The sequence below is a fragment of the Lucilia sericata genome, unplaced genomic scaffold (genome assembly GCF_015586225.1).
Source record: "Lucilia sericata isolate MDLA Ls3-8-SP2 unplaced genomic scaffold, ASM1558622v1 Contig000464F_arrow, whole genome shotgun sequence".
In the NCBI taxonomy this organism is placed as follows: Eukaryota; Metazoa; Arthropoda; class Insecta; order Diptera; family Calliphoridae; genus Lucilia; species Lucilia sericata.
Window position 1 is genome coordinate 238851 of NW_023994479.1, and position 17077 is coordinate 255927.

Below are 17077 nucleotides of genomic sequence, written 5' to 3' on the forward strand. Positions count from 1 at the left end.
TCCCATAAAATTTCATTTCACATCAAGGTTTTTCTAATATGTGAGGTCCTTGTCTTGGCTAGTAAATTTTTCAATAGTCAAGTCAAGAACCCCCAAATGTAGACGAAATTTTGAGATGACACAAAATTTTGTAGTAAAATCTGTCTGAAATTTTGTTCAAAATTTTTGATGAAATAGTGATCTCAGGTCCACTATGATAGACTGACTATAGACTAGACTATAGACTGACTATAGACTAGACTATAGACTAGTCTATAGACTAGTCTATAGACTAGACTATAGACTAGACTATATACTAGACTATAGACTAGACTATACTATAGACTAGACTATAGACTAGACTATATACTAGACTATAAACTAGACTATAGACTAGACTGTAGACTAGACTATAAACTAGACTATAGACTAGACTGTAGACTAGACTGTAGACTAGACTATAGACTAGACTATAGACTAGACTATAGACTAGACTATAGACTAGACTATAGACTAGACTATAGACTAGACTATAGACTAGACTATAGACTAGACTATAGACTAGACTATAGACTAGACTATAGACTCGACTATAGACTAGACTATAGACTCGACTATAGACTCGACTATAGACTAGACTATAGACTAGACTATAGACTAGACTATAGACTAGACTATGGACTAGACTATAGACTAGACTATAGACTAGACTATAGACTAGACTATAGACTAGATTATAGACTAGACTATAGACTATAGACTAGACTATAGACTGGACTATAGACTAGACTATAAACTAGACTATAGACTAGACTGTAGGCTAGACTATAGACTAGACTATAGACTAGACTATAGACTAGACTATAGACTAGACTATAGACTACACTATAGACTAGACTATAGACTAGACTATAGACTAGACTATAGACTAAACTATAGACTAGACTATAGAATAGACTATATACTAGACTATAGACTAGACTATAGACTATACTATAGACTAGGCTATAGACTAGACTATAGACTAGACTATAGACTAGACTATAGACTAAACTATAGACTAAACTATAGACTAAACTATAGACTAAACTATAGACTAAACTATAGACTAAACTATAGACTAGACTATAGACTTGAATATAGAAAAAATAAGGAATAAGTTATGAGGATATTTTTATACCCACCATCAAAACAGATGGGGGGTGTATTGATTTTGTCATTTCGTTTGTAACACATCAAAATAGTGGTTAAAGACAAACAAAAATACATATATTCTGGATCCTTATTGAGTTCTAGGACGATCTAGCCATGTCTGTCCGTTCGTCTGTCTGTTGAAAGCACCTTAGAGTCCGAACGGATTTAACTAGAGGATTGAAATTTTCTACAAATGTTCTCTATAGGTAAGGTTTGTTTGGTATAGAAAATGGGCAATATCGGTCCACGTTTTCGGATTGCCCCCATACAAGTGGACCTCAGAAAAACAGCTTTAACGGGCATATATATTTTAATAGTACGAGTATAGCGATGAAATTCGAAACAAATAAGTTCAATATGTTTCAAAATCTCCCTACCATATTGTATGAGGATCGGTCCATAATTGACCCCAATCCCCCAATCCCTCATTACTGGCTTAAAAGTACTAGTAAAGCGATGAAATTCGATATATATAAGTACCTTACGAACCAAAATCTTACCCCCTATAAGATCCCATTCAAATTAATTTAACGCTCATTACTGTCTTAAAAGTACGAGTATAGAGATGAAATTCAACATAAGTAAGTTTCTTACGAGTCAGAACCTCTCTACTTTTATGAGAAATTTGATATAAGAAACATTTATAGAAACATTTATAGAAATTCCTACCGAATTTCATGCGGAAAATGTCGGGAAGTGATATTCGATGTTTTATATAAACCAAAATCGGTCTAAAAAATTATAAAAAAACGGCCAATAATTGAACCTATCTCTCGTATAATGTCCACTTCATATAGGGGTGCATCCCTTTTACGGCATACAGTTTGATGGTGGGTATATGAGATTCGGCACAGCCGAATATAGCACTCTCACTTGTTCGAAATGAAAAAGTACTAAAGTACTGCATTTGTCATGTCTGCTGTGAATACTTTAAAAAGTATTTTTTACAATTTATCAATAAATAAAAGAAAGAGTAAAAATTTAAAATTTTTGAAAATTTAAAATCTTAAACCAGCCGTAGAGTACTTTTTCAACAAACACTTATTTGTAAAGAAATAAATTTATATTGTAATATTTTTATGCAAATCAGTTGCAGAAGCTTATACATACATATGCATACACACACACTCAGGCATATGAGACACGATTTATTTTCTCAAGAATATAAAAATATGTAGATTGAAAATAACAAAAATAAAAAATTCAATCACATAATAACAATTTGAAATACATTTTAAAATAAACCAACAAATAAACTCATACGAACAAATGTTTGAAAAAAAGATAAAATTGAATGCAACATAATTTGAATTGATTTTAAAGACAGATGTACCACAAATAGCGTGAGATAGACGTTACTTTTTTTATTACGAAAAAAAGAAAAGAAATTCTTTAAGAAACAACCCTTCCTCTATTTAATAATTTTGAAGCAACACACACAAGTAATTTAATTATAAAGAAATAATTTCTTTTTCTAGAACAAAATTAGTGATCTTGAGTCTTAGCAAAAGAGTAAACCTTAAATCCATAAGGGATGATCTGCAATAAAAGAATGAATATGTAAATTAGATTTCACTTTTTTACATTTGTCAAGGATTCTTTTTTACAATATAAAATATAACGACATGCAAATTATTTTACATTTCCCTTTCCAAACATTCAATTGTTTGCCAAAAAAAAACGACATAAAAATTTGAATAAATTTTAAATTTCAAAAGATTTTAATCAACAACAAGAAAAATGATTAATGTGAATAACTAAACAAAAAAAAAAGAAAATCAAGGTAAGAAAGGATTTTATACTAACAATAGATCACTTTTAGTTTCATAGCAAAGGCCCCTTAGCGAAACGATCAAATGTCAGTCAGTCCCGCTGTATGCTGTATGCAAAAGAGAAAGTATAAAAATTTGCATTTGAATACAATTGCTGGCAAATGTGATCATAAATTTAGATGTCAAAGGGTAACACAATTAACAAACATGAACGTATTTTGGGACAAACTGTGAAAATTAATATTTTCATTGCGCAAAAGGAACAAAAAATTCGCACATGCGCAATTTATAGCGAAATATATGCAAATTTCAAGTTTCGTTGTGTATGCAAATTTTTATTTTTAAAAAAATATTTTTTGCCGAGGGCTCAAAATCAAGGCCGTCAATCAGTGGTGACAATAAATTAATTAAATTATTGGGACATTTGTTAAAGGACTCTCTTTTTAAAAACCCTGTAGTAGCATTGGGAAGGGTTGTTGCTGATTCTGTAGTTAAATATTTTTATGTCCATTTTTAAACGTATCAATTTTCATAAAGGAGTGAGGTTTTTGTAAATCGAAAATTTTCACTACAAACTGTTTTCAAAAATTAAAATCCCACAACAATTTATAAAAACAATCACAACATGCCTGTAACACCTAAAAATGGGAACAATTTAGGTTCCACCTTAATTTTTAGCACTCCATGGGGCAAATATGTATAACCGATTCAGTTTGTAAGGTGCCAAAATTAAATTAAAATATGGGAAGTTAAGCTAAGTCTGTGGCAGGCATGGAAAATCCTTTACTTTTTTCATTTCGAAAAATATCGCGGTATCTACATAACATATTCGGTACCTATTCTAGCTAACAAACTATTGATAAGTAGTCTACATAGTACTCATAGTACTATAGTCCAGTCTATAGTCTAGCCTATACCCTATACTCAAGACTATAGACCTATAGTTTCTATAGTTTTGTCTATAGAATAGTCTATAGTCGAGTCTATAGTCTACTCTATAGTCGAGTGTCTAGTGTAGTCTATAGTCTAGTCTATAGTCTAGTCTACAGTCTAGTCTATAGTCTAGTCTATAGTCTAGTCTAGTCTAGTCTATAGTCTAGTCTATAGTCTAGTCTATAGTCTAGTCTATAGTCTATAGTCTAGTCTATAGTCTAGTCTATAGTCTAGTCTATAGTCTAGTCTATAGTCTAGTCTATAGTCTAGTCTATAGTCTAGTCTATAGTCTAGTCTATAGTCTAGTCTATAGTCTAGTCTATAGTCTAGTCTATAGTCTAGTCTATAGTCTAGTCTACAGTCTAGTCTATAGTCTAGTCTATAGTCTAGTCTACAGTCTAGTCTATAGTCTAGTCTATAGTCTAGTCTATAGTCTAGTCTATAGTCTAGTCTATAGTCTAGTCTATAGTCTAGTCTATAGTCTAGTCTATAGTCTAGTCTATAGTCTAGTCTATAGTCTAGTCTATAGTCTAGTCTATAGTCTAGTCTATAGTCTAGTCTATAGTCTAGTCTATAGTCTAGTCTATAGTCTAGTCTATAGTCTAGTCTATAGTCTAGTCTATAGTCTAATCTGTAGTCTAGTCTATAGTCTAGTCTATAGTCTAGTCTATAGTCTGGTCTATAGTCTAGTCTATAGTCTAGTCTATAATCTAGTCTATAGTCTAGTCTATAGTCTAGTCTATAGTCTAGTCTATAGTCTAGTCTATAGTCTAGTATATAGTCTAGTCTAGTCTAGTCTATAGTCTAGGCTATAGTCTAATCTATAGTGTTGTCTATAGTCTAATCTATAGTGTTGTCTATAGACTAGTGTATAGTCTATAGCCTAGTCTATAGTCTAGTCTAATCTAGTCTAGTCTAGTCTAGTCTAGTCTAGTCTAGTCTAGTCTAGTCTAGTCTAGTCTAGCCTAGTCTAGTCTAGTCGAGTCTAGTCTAGTCTAGTCCAGTCCAGAGTCTAGTCGCCACATTTAAAAGGTATGTATGACTAAACCATACTGCCAATTTTCATAACGATCTGACCATATTTGATTCTAGGTGTCGTACAAAGTTTATTTATATAAGCTTTAGTATTATGATCAAATTTGGCATAAATAAGTATTATACTTATGAACATATGTAAATCCCACCTCAAAATGTATTAAAATCGGTCCATATTTGGCCCTAGTCGTCATATAACAGGAAAAGCCTTTTTAAGAATCTCGTGTAGGAATACCTCTCAATCAATGGATACATAGTGAGTAATATAATAAACGTAAGAAAGATAAAAAATATTTTTTGGAACGGTCCTCATCACTTCCTAATCTGCAATATCATGAAAAAATAAAAATTTTTAGAGAGTTTTTAGTTTACAAAATGATTTCTAGCCGGCTTGAGAGGCACATAAAATTTATAATAAAAAAAACACTATGTATGTACATATATTGCAAAAAATATTTAAAAACATACATATTTGTTAATTTTATTTTATAAAAAAACTCTTTACTGAACCAAAGACTTCGTGCGAAAATGACAACATGTACGCTAAACACTTTAAAGAAAATAAGCAGCACATTGCAAGAAATACTCACCCTTATATAATGATGGAGTACTTCCATCAAATATACTAGAGCCATCTATGAGAAATATAACAAACTACAGCATCAGGACATTTATATATATGTATGTTGTATGTCCTGATACAGCATCAATCACGCATACACCAACAAGTATACGCAAAAACACATGCACAAACAAAAGTCGATAAGGCAGTAGTTTTTGCACTGTGGATAAAAGGATAAACTAGACAAATAGATGTTAAAATTTACATACAGTATGCAAATTTGAAACAATTCTAATAAGAATTTCTATTAATAGTGTTGAATTTTGCAAATATGCAAAATAGATAAATTCGCAAAATTTGCTGTAAGAAAACTGAGGTGAATAAAGATTTTTAAAATACAAAAACAGGGTGGCAGAAAAAACAGGTTCTTAGAGGTCATTATATAAAGAGCACATATTTGAACATACGAAGTTGTAAACACATTTTTTAAAACTCAGTGTTTTCAGATGCCATTTATTTCGTTGTTCAAAATAAATAATCAAGGTGTATTTTTGTTAAAATTAACAAAAAAAAAGTGCCATCAGACAGTAATTCCTTTGGGGTGTAATAATAATTTGTCTTGCGGCAAATAAAGTTATGGGCTTTTTGAAATGTAATTCTGTAAAACTAATTTAAAACAACAAGAAATTAATTAAAAATAATGACTTCTTCACTTTACATTCGCAAAAAATTGTTGATCAACTTCATTTATTAACTAAACAAGTCAACACAATAAATATGGTACACGAGTTATAATTCGAGTACTATTTATACCCTACAGCTCATTATGTAAAACTATAGATTCATCTAAAGACGAGATCATAGACTGTTCTATAGTCGGTACTATAGACTGATCTGTAGTCAACACAATAAACTGAACTATAGTCAAGACCATAGCATGATTTATAGCGAAGAATATAGACTACTCTATGCTCAACATAATTAATGCTAAAGGAGTTCTAATCCATAGTCGAGACTTTAGAACGCTCCATAGTCGAGACTATGATTACTCAATAATCGAGACTACTCTATAGTAAAGACTATAGACTACATAATAGCCGAGACTATAAACTACACTATAATCGAGACTATATACTACTCCCTAGTCGAGACTATAGACCACTTTATAGTCAGGACTATAGACTATTCTATATATTCTACTCAATAACCAAGACTACTTTATAGTCAAGACTATAGTCGACTCTATATTTGAGACTAGACTATAGTGGAGACTATAGACTACTTCCTAGACGAGACCATGGACTACTTCATAGTGGAGACTATATACTACTCTATAGTCAGAAGTATAGACTATTCTATAGCCGAGACTATATACTATACTATATAGTCCTAACTATAGAGTTGTCTATAGTCTCGATTAGTCTATACTAGATAGTAGTCTATAGACTCGACTATAGAGTAGTCTGTTGTCTCAACTATTGAGTATTCTATAGTCTTGACTATGGACTAGTCAAAACTATAGACTACTCTATAGTAGAGACTAGAGACTACTCCATAATCAAGACTATAGAATACTCCATAGTCAAGACTATAGACTACTCCATAGTCGAGTCTATAGACTACTATCTAGTATAGACTAATCGAAACTATAGTCTACTCTATAGTTAGGACTATATACTACTTTATAGTTTATATTATAGAATGATATACAGTCATGACTATAAACTACTTTATTCTCAAGACTATAGAATCATTAATAGTAAACGCTACTGAATATAGCCTAGTCAGAGACTATAAAGTCGAAACTATAGACTACTAATCTAGACCATAGATTATTATCTAATCGAGACTACTTTATAGTTAGGACTATAGACTTTTGTATTATATATAGTCGTGACTATAAACTAGTTTGTTGTCAAGACTATAGAATGATTAAAAGTCGGAACTATATATAATAGCAAACGCTACTGACTATAGCCAAGACTATACACCGACAATGCAGGATGACACATTGTCCAAAATGCCGAATTATCATGAATTTTTACTTTTTATATTTCGATAACTTTGACATCGCAGCAAAAAGCTGCTTAATTCTCAAACAAATTACATTTAGTAAAAAATATAACCTTGAAAATATTAAAAAATAATTAAAATTTATTTTGATCAATAATAACCACAACACATTTTTTATAATCACTTTTTAACAATACTATGTCAGCAAACATCATCAGCGTTATCATCATCATTAAAAACGGACCGAACGTCCATTGTCATCCAACTACCACTATCCATCATAAGAGTAGAGTATAACGATGACATTGTTATTCCATTGTGCAAAATTATAAATATGTATAAATTAAATATTTAATTTTATTTTCAACCATATCCATTCAACTCAATGATACATTTAACTATAAGTTTATTTTGAAAATTATTTACACGACCAAAAGAAAAAAAAAAAAAAAAACGAAACCATGTGAATTTAGTTACTTGTGAGCAGGAGTTAATGTTTCAATATTGTTTTAGTTGCATTGCATTGTAGGAAAGGGTGAATGATTGCATTTTGTAATTTGTACCCGTATGAAAAGGAGACATTATTAAGGCAGGTTGTAATAAATGTAATTTTAATGAACATGAATGCCGCAAATGCCCATCATACCGGTTGTAAATAATATTTAACTGGACTAACTGAATAACTGCTGCGTTTGCAGAAAAAAAAAGAAAACATTTTTAACAGCTGCAGTTATTCCTTCTTGGCTGTTTTTCAACAATGCATTCAGTTGTTTGTTTGTTTGTTGGTTGTGGCAATTTCATATTTTTATATTATTCTAAGGATCAATGTTTGCGGTTTTTAACTTTTGATATTTATCCGTTTGTAAATGCTGGAAGTTATTGGTGTAAGAAAACTTTTTTAATGGTAATTTTTATGTACATATCAGCCAAAGGTTGGTTTAAGATATGAATGATTTCTTTATATAAATTAAAACGGAGTGGCAAACTTCTTTTAAAACTTCTATAGTTCACAGACTGCTCTATCTGCGCTGTCCAGATTATAGACTACTTTGTAGTCCAGACTATGGACTGATCTATACTGTAGACTATAGACTACTCTAAAGTCAAGATCATAGTCCAGATTATAGACTACTCTATAGTTCAGATTATAGACTACTCTACAGTCCAGACTATAGAATACTCTATAGTCCAGAATATAGACTACTCTATAGTCAAGATTATAGACTACTCTAGATTATAGACTACTCTATAGCCCAGACTATAGACTATTCTATTGTCGAGGCTATATACTGCTCTATAGTTCAGGCTATAGACTGCTCTATAGTCCAGACTATAGACTGCTCTATAGTCCAGACTATAAACTGCTCTATAGTCCAGACTATAAACTGCTCTATAGTCCAGACTATAAACTGCTCTATAGTCCAGACTATAGACTACTCTACAGTCCAAATTATAGACAGTTCTATAGTCCAGACTATAGACTACTCTACAGTCCAAAATATAGACATATTGCAGACTACTCTAAAGTACAGATTATAGACTACTCTATATTCCAGATTACAGACTACTCTATAGTCCTGACTATAGAGTACTCTATAGTCCAGTCTATAGACTACTCTATAGTCCAGAATATAGACTATTCTATAGTCAAGATTATAGACTACTCTAAAGTACAGACTATAGACTACTCTGGATTACAGACTGCTTCATATTACATACTATAGACTACTCTATATACTGCTCTATAGTCCAGGCTATAGACTACTCTATAGTCCAGACTATAGACTGCTCTATAGTCCAAATTATAGACAGCTCTATAGTCCAGATTATAGACTACTCTATAGTCCAGATTATAGACTTCTCTATAGTCCAGACTATAGACTACTCTATAGTCCAGACCATAGACTAATCTATACTATAGACTCTATACTCTAAACTATAGACTGCTCTATACGCTGGACAATGAACTACATTATAGTCCAGACTATTGACTGTCCTATTATGCACTGCTCTATTGAACAGACTATAGATTGGTCTATAATACAGACTATATGACTTTATGATTTATAGTCCGCAATATAGACTGTTCTATAGTACAAAAGAACAGTCTATAGTCTGCGCTATAGAACACTCTAGGCTGGTCTATAGAGCAGTCTATAGTAGATATTACTGATTATAATCTTCTATAAACTGCTCTATAGACCAGGCTAGACTGCTTCAAAGCCCAGACTATAAACTGCTCTATAGCCCAGACTATAGACTGCTCTATAGTCCAGACTATATATATACTGCTCTATATACTGCTCTATAGTCCATACTATAGACTCCCCTATTCTTCAGACTATAAAATTATCCATAGTCCAGACAATTGATTGTTATAAATTCGAGACAATGTACTGTTCCAGTCTGTAGACTGCTCTATAGTCCAGATTATAGGCTGCTCTGTTACACAGACTATAGACTGTTAAGTATAGTCTATAAGAACTGATCTATGGCCCTAATATAGAGTGCTCTATTGATCAGACTATATATAGACTGGTCTATAAAATATACTATATCTATAATACCAGTATAGCGTAGTTTTACCAAATTTGTACAAATTTTAAATGTTGTACTTGAAAACTTAGTAATCTGTGCCGATATTTATTAGAATCCATTTCCATTTGTAATATAAATATTTAACTTACTGAAATTTTAAAAGTATTTTATAAATTACTTCAATTACTTAAATATGTGCAATTTTAATAAGACTAATGAAAATGTCCCAAACAAAAAACATGACCAAATAATTTGAGATAATAAATTAAAAGGTGTCATTTTTAAGACCAAATTTTTTACAAACTTGACAAAACAGGGGCTGTCCGCAATTTATATGCTGACACAAAGATAAACATCATCTCATACAACATTTCTTCATTTAAAGAAAGGACTTAAAACAAGGTACTTTCTTTTCTCTTAAACAAGATAACATTTTTACATGAATTTGGATTAATATAACATGTTAAGCAATTTTTTGTGTTCTAAAAATTTCTTTTATTTTTATTTTCCAAAGAAACCCTTTAACAAAAATTTTTTTTTTTTTTTGGTGATCAGTAGTAATTATGGACAATTTGTTAGCCAGAAAGAACTGTTCTTTGTGTTTAACTTTTAGACCTACTTTAGGGCTCTTGTACTTTATATCTGTTTAAAATGGGGAAAGTATTTTAGGTTTGAATAAATGTATGTAACATTAAAATAGTTCTGAATTAGTTTTGCTGTAAATTTCGGAATGATTAAGAACTTTTCGTAAATAAGCTAACTGAAAATCTGTTGAAGCTTCGATATTTGTACAACATATTCATATTATCCCTTAAAATTACCCAAATTCCATGTGAATATGTAGAAAAAAGACTGTGAGAATCAACAGCTAATTGATCATAGCACCCTTTTATATCTCACAGATGCAGGGTATCATTTGTATGGGATTGAATGTCTTAACTGTCTTGTTTTCTCCTTTTTTTATTATATTTCAACAATGTGTATCTTTAAGTACTGTTTGTTGTTGATTACTTGTTGGCACGTCATGTCCAACATCAATCGATTTTCGATCAATTTTAAATGACTGATCACAAGTACATGCCTGCATATTTTGTTTGTTTTATATATTTTTTACCCCTTTTATGTAAGTTGTTCTTTCAACAGATCAAGGGCAATTTGAGTTGTTTGTTTTTTTAGCTGCTATTGTAAACTTCAAATTGTTCAAATTATCGAAAATGTTTATTGGTTTTAACAGTGAGAATCCTAACACAACATTTAAATCGTATTAGGGTGACCGTATTGTAAGTAAGATAAGTTTTACAAGAAGCTCGGTTAAGTTTAATTTGAGGCTCCTAGAAAGCTGCGTTTGTTTTTTTAATGTTTTAGCTGCCTATAAGTGATCGATCAGTCTTTGTCTATGACTATAGATCAGTCTTTATAATTTTTACAACAAAGCATTCTCGAATCGAAACTCTGGATTACAGTCTTGATTATATGCCCATATAGAATAGTTTATAGTCTTGAATGACTACAGATTAGTCTACAATCTTTGTTATAAAGTATAGTATTTACTATAGCACTTCTATAGTATTTACTATAGAATAGCATACAGCCTTGACAATAAATCAGTCTATAGTCTTGACTAAAGTTCAGTCTATAGTCTTGACAATAAATCAGTCTATTGTCTTGACAATAGATCAGTCTATTATCTTGACCATAGATCAGGCTATAGTCTTGACTATAGATTAGTCTATAGTCTAGACTACAGATTAGTCTATAGTCTTGACTGTAGATCCGTCTATAGTCTTGACTATAGATCAGTCTATAGTTTGGCTATAGGTCAGTCTATAGTCTTGACTATAGATCAGTCTATAGTCTTCACTATAAATCACTCTATATATAGTCTTAATAATATATCAGTCTATATTCTTGACTATAGATCAACCTATAGTTTTGACTATAGATCATTCTATAGTCTTGACTATAGATCAGTCTATAGGCTTAACTATAGATCAGTCTATAGTCTTGACTATAGATCAGTCTATAGTCTTGAATATAGATCAGTCTATAGTCTTGACTATAGATCAGTCTATAGTCTTGACTATAGATCATACTATAGTCATGACAACATATCAGTCTATAGTCTTTACTATAGATCCGTCTATAGTCTCGACTATATATCAGTCTTGTCTATAGATCACTCTATAGTCTTGACTATAGATCAGTCTATAGTCTTGACTATAGATCAGTCTCTATTCCTGACTATAGATCAGTCTATTGTCTTGACTATAGATCGGTCTATAGTCTTGACTATAGATCAGTCTATAGTCTTGACTAAAGATCAGTCTATAGTCTTGACTATAGATCAGTCTATTGTCTAGACTATAGATCAGTCTATTGTCTAGACTATAGATCAGTCTATTGTCTAGACTATAGATCGGTCTATTGTCTAGACTATAGATCTATCTAGACTATAGATCAGTATATAATCTATACTATAGATCAGTCTATAATCTATACTATAGATCAGTCTATAGTCTTGACTATAGATCAGTCTATAGCCTAGACTATATATCAGTCTATAATATTGACTATAAATCAGTCTATAGTCTTGACTATAGGTTAGTAAATTGTCTAGACTAGGGATCAAACTATAGTGTAACTATAGATCAGTCTTGGCTATATATCAGTCTATAGTCTCGGTTAAAGATCTGTCTGGACTATAAACCGCCAATAGTCAGAATGTAGATCAAATTATAATCTTTACTATAGATCAGTTTACTATCATGGCCAGATATCAGACTATAGTGTTGATTATAGATCATAATAAAGTAAATGTTTGTTGAAAAATATATATATTTTGCCAGATATAATATATAATATTTTGCCAGATCTGGTCCCTTCAGTTATAACCACATTTCCTATAAATGCCAAAATACACAAAAACATACAGATAATAAAATAACATGGTTAAATGTGCAAAAATACTGTGTTAACAATGCATTTTATTCCTATTAACCTAAAGAGGTAAAACCTAAGACAAAAAAAAGTAAAAATGTTTCTTTTAAGAAAACTAATATAAGCTGGAGTTAATTTGACGATTAAAGTGCTTGTTTAACATAAACAAACAACGAGAAACATTTCAAAAATACATGTGTTGTTTGTTTGCCTTTTTATACCCTAAAAAAAGTAACCTTTTTCTTCAAGAGCATGTCCAGAAAAAAACACATAACCAAACAATATATGCGTCTGTCTGAAACTGCAGTTAAAAATCCAACCAGTCATGCACTAAGACGCTTTACCCAAAAACAAATAAAGAATATAAAAAAATACGGTTTAATAATTATCGATTTCATCATAATGAAGTTTGAAAATTGATCTTGTTGATTTGTTCATTTAACATATTTTTTTTTTCTTCAATTCGAAGCTTAAACCAGAATGTATAAATTAATCGATATTCGATTAATGGTGTATTATTAATGAATTTTATTACTACTTATGTTATGGTTTGGACTTGAATTTTATGAGTTTTATTAAGCTTAAGAACTGTAATTTTTATTGGAACTTTTTAAAAGGATGTACTATGTATGTTGGTTGTCATGCTCTAAAAATTATCAGTTATTAACTGTTGTTAAATGCATTTCGTTTTAGAAAGGAAACTAATATACATGCATTTACCGTTAATCCCAGGAAGTGTAAAGTATAATATTTTTGATAATTAACGGTTTAAGTGTTGAATGATTATATCCGCTTGTGAGTTTGTGCATTAACCAGAGAATAAATATTTAATTTATTTTTTTTAGTAACAGAGTGTTAATGGCTTTTAATGTGAAATTATTGAAACATACATACTTATCGGCAATATGTTAATCTTATTTAGTGGACCTTGTTGGCTATCAAATTGAAGGAGTTTTTATCCATTTTATCGAAGCTATATATGTCGTTGTTGTTTTTTTCAATTGACGGCCAAGACTTTTTTTTAAAGCTAAAAACTTGTTTACTGTCAAGACTGGTCTATTGTTAAGACTATAAACTAGACTATGCTTACAACTATCACTAGTCTTTCATCAAAACTTTAGATTGGTCTACTTATAATTATAATACATACTATATTGTTCTATAATCAATTCAGTCCTTGGTATTATTTATAGATCAGTCTATATATCGGTTTATAATATTGACTACAGATTAGTCTATAGTCTCGACTATAGGCTGTAGTCTTAACTATAGATAAGATCGGATTCTGGACCAGTATATAGTATTGACAATACACTAGTAAAGAGGCTCAACAACACACTAGTATATAGTCTAGACAATAGTCTTTAATATAGACCAGTACATAGTGGACTATTCCATAGTCTTGACTATAGCCTAGTATACAGTTTTGACTATAGACCAGACCATAGTCAAGGCTATAGAACAGTGTACAGCATTGGCTATACACCAGTCCATAGTCTTGACTATAGACTAGTATAGAGACTTGACCATAGACCAGTAGCCTATAGACTTTAATATATACCAGTCCATAGACTTGTCTATAGATCAGTCTACAAACATAACTATAGACAAGTCTGTAGCCTTAACTATAAACCAGCCTATAGTCTTGACTATAGAACAGTCTATAGTCTTGAATATAGACCAGTCTATAGTCTTGCTAAAGACCAGTCTATAGTCTTGCTAAAGACCAGTCTATAGTCTTGACTATAGAACAGTATATAGTCTTGACTATAGACCAGTCTATAGTCTTCACTAAATACCAGTCTATAGTCTTAACTATAGACCAGTCTATAGCCTTAACTATAGACCAGTCTATAGTCTTAACTATAGACCAGTCTATAGTCTTGACTATAGACCAGTCTATAGTCTTGACTACCGACCAGTCTATAGTCTTGACTATAGGCCAGTCTATAGTCTTGACTACAGACGAGTCTATAGCCTTGACTACAGACGAGTCTATAGTCTTGACTATAGACCAGTCTATATTCTTGACTAGAGACCAGTCTATAGTCTTGACTATAGACCAGTCTATAGTCTTGAGTATAGACCAATCTATAGTCTTGACTATAGACCAGTCTATAGTCTTGACTATAGACCAGTCTATAGTCTTGACTATAGACCAGTCAATAGTCTTGACTATAGACCAGTCAATAGTCTTGACTATAGACCAGTCTATATTCTTGACTATAGACCAGTCTATAGTCTTGGCTATAGACCAGACTATAGACTGGTTCTAGACCAAATGGGTGATTTTGTTAGGGAAATACTGGAGAATGATTATCGAAAAAAGCAAAATAAAAATATGTAAATTAATGTAAAGCAAAAACATCAGCAAAAAACAATCTAAATTACAACTTTATGCAGAGAAAAAAAACAAAAACCCTTTCATTACCGTTATAGGCTTATTGAAATTACTTTTGTGTATTTTTTTTTTTTTCTTCAACAACAAATATGTAAAGAATATGTAATGAATGTATGAGCAAGGAGTTTGAAATATATATAATTAATTCTGCATATGCATTTAACCAATTGAAGTGTCGTCTCCTGGTACTTATGCAGATGTCACACATGTGATTTGGTGGTACTTGAATAAATGAGACATTCCCGCCTACTTAAAATATTATGAAAAAAAAAAATGAAATGTAATAGTTAAAGGGTTTAGCTGGGAACTGTATGTCATAATTTTTATTATTTTATGCACATTTAGTTGCTGTTGTTTTTCAAGTATTTCGAATATAATTAGTAGATATGATGAATAAACAATTACATAAACCACTATGGCGAGGAGTGTGTTATGAGTTTGTGCTGAAGTTTGTTATGCACGGAAATAATACATCATTTTCAGATTTGATTATGAAAGTTTCATCACTCATACGTCCATGTATACCTTTTAAACAATTGCTGATTTCTTCTTAAATAGGCTCAAATCTAGTTGATGTTGTGTTAGTAAACAACAACGATAACCACAATTCCTGTAGGATGTTATATAGTGCGCCACAACCGACTCTACTTTCTTACTTGTTTAATACACATACAAAAAAAGCAATGTATGTATATTGTTATGTTTAAGGTTTTAAAGTACATGCAACAAAATGATGCAATTTTCATTTTGTTTTTATTGCTGTTATAGCTTTTCTACTTTACAAGTGTCGCATAAAAAATAATAGCAGCAGCCAGCAACAACAACAAAACAACATCTTTGTGCAACTTGTCATTGTGTTCACGTACTTGAGATGTTTGTAACTCTACAATACAGGACTCAACTCACTGTCTCTGAATGGGTTGAAAATAAGATACAACAACGAACAACAAATTGTTGTTGCCCCATTTAATTCTTTGCCTCAGACTGTCTGCCTACTACGAAATTAATGTGCAAGCGATTCTTACAGGAGAGATTGTATTTAAGTCCGCACATGAAGAATAAGGTGTGTGTTTATTTAAGTGTTCGTTGGTTGTTGGTTGTTACAATTTTTTTTTACTTATGTTGTTTAACGGAGTTTGTTGAAAATATATTTTTATATTTTATGTTGGTAACAATGTCAAACGATCTGTTAATAAACACCTTACGTGCACAATGGGTATTTGTACATATGTATGTAAATGATTTGCACTTTACCATAGGTCATACATTGCACGACAACCACAACATAAAAAGAATACTAAACTTAGTAAAGAATACAAAATAACCTACATTAGGACTGATCTACATTCAAGATTTTTAACTATAGAGTGATATATGGTCATGATTATATATATAGATTGATCTATGAGCAATATTTAACACTGATCCATATATAGTATATAGACTTATGTATAGCATATTCTATAAACAGATCCGTAATGAGAACTAATAAGTATAATAGATAGTCAATATTATAGACTGGCCTAAATTCAACTCTGTAGATAGTAACAGGTCCTTCAGCAGCCCGTGAGCAACATGTCTATAGTCAAGAGTATAGACTAATCTATAGTCAAGACTAAAGACTGATGTATAGTCAAGACTATAGACTGATCTTTATTCAAGACTATAGACTGATCTATATTGAAGATTATAGATTGATCTATAGTCAAGACT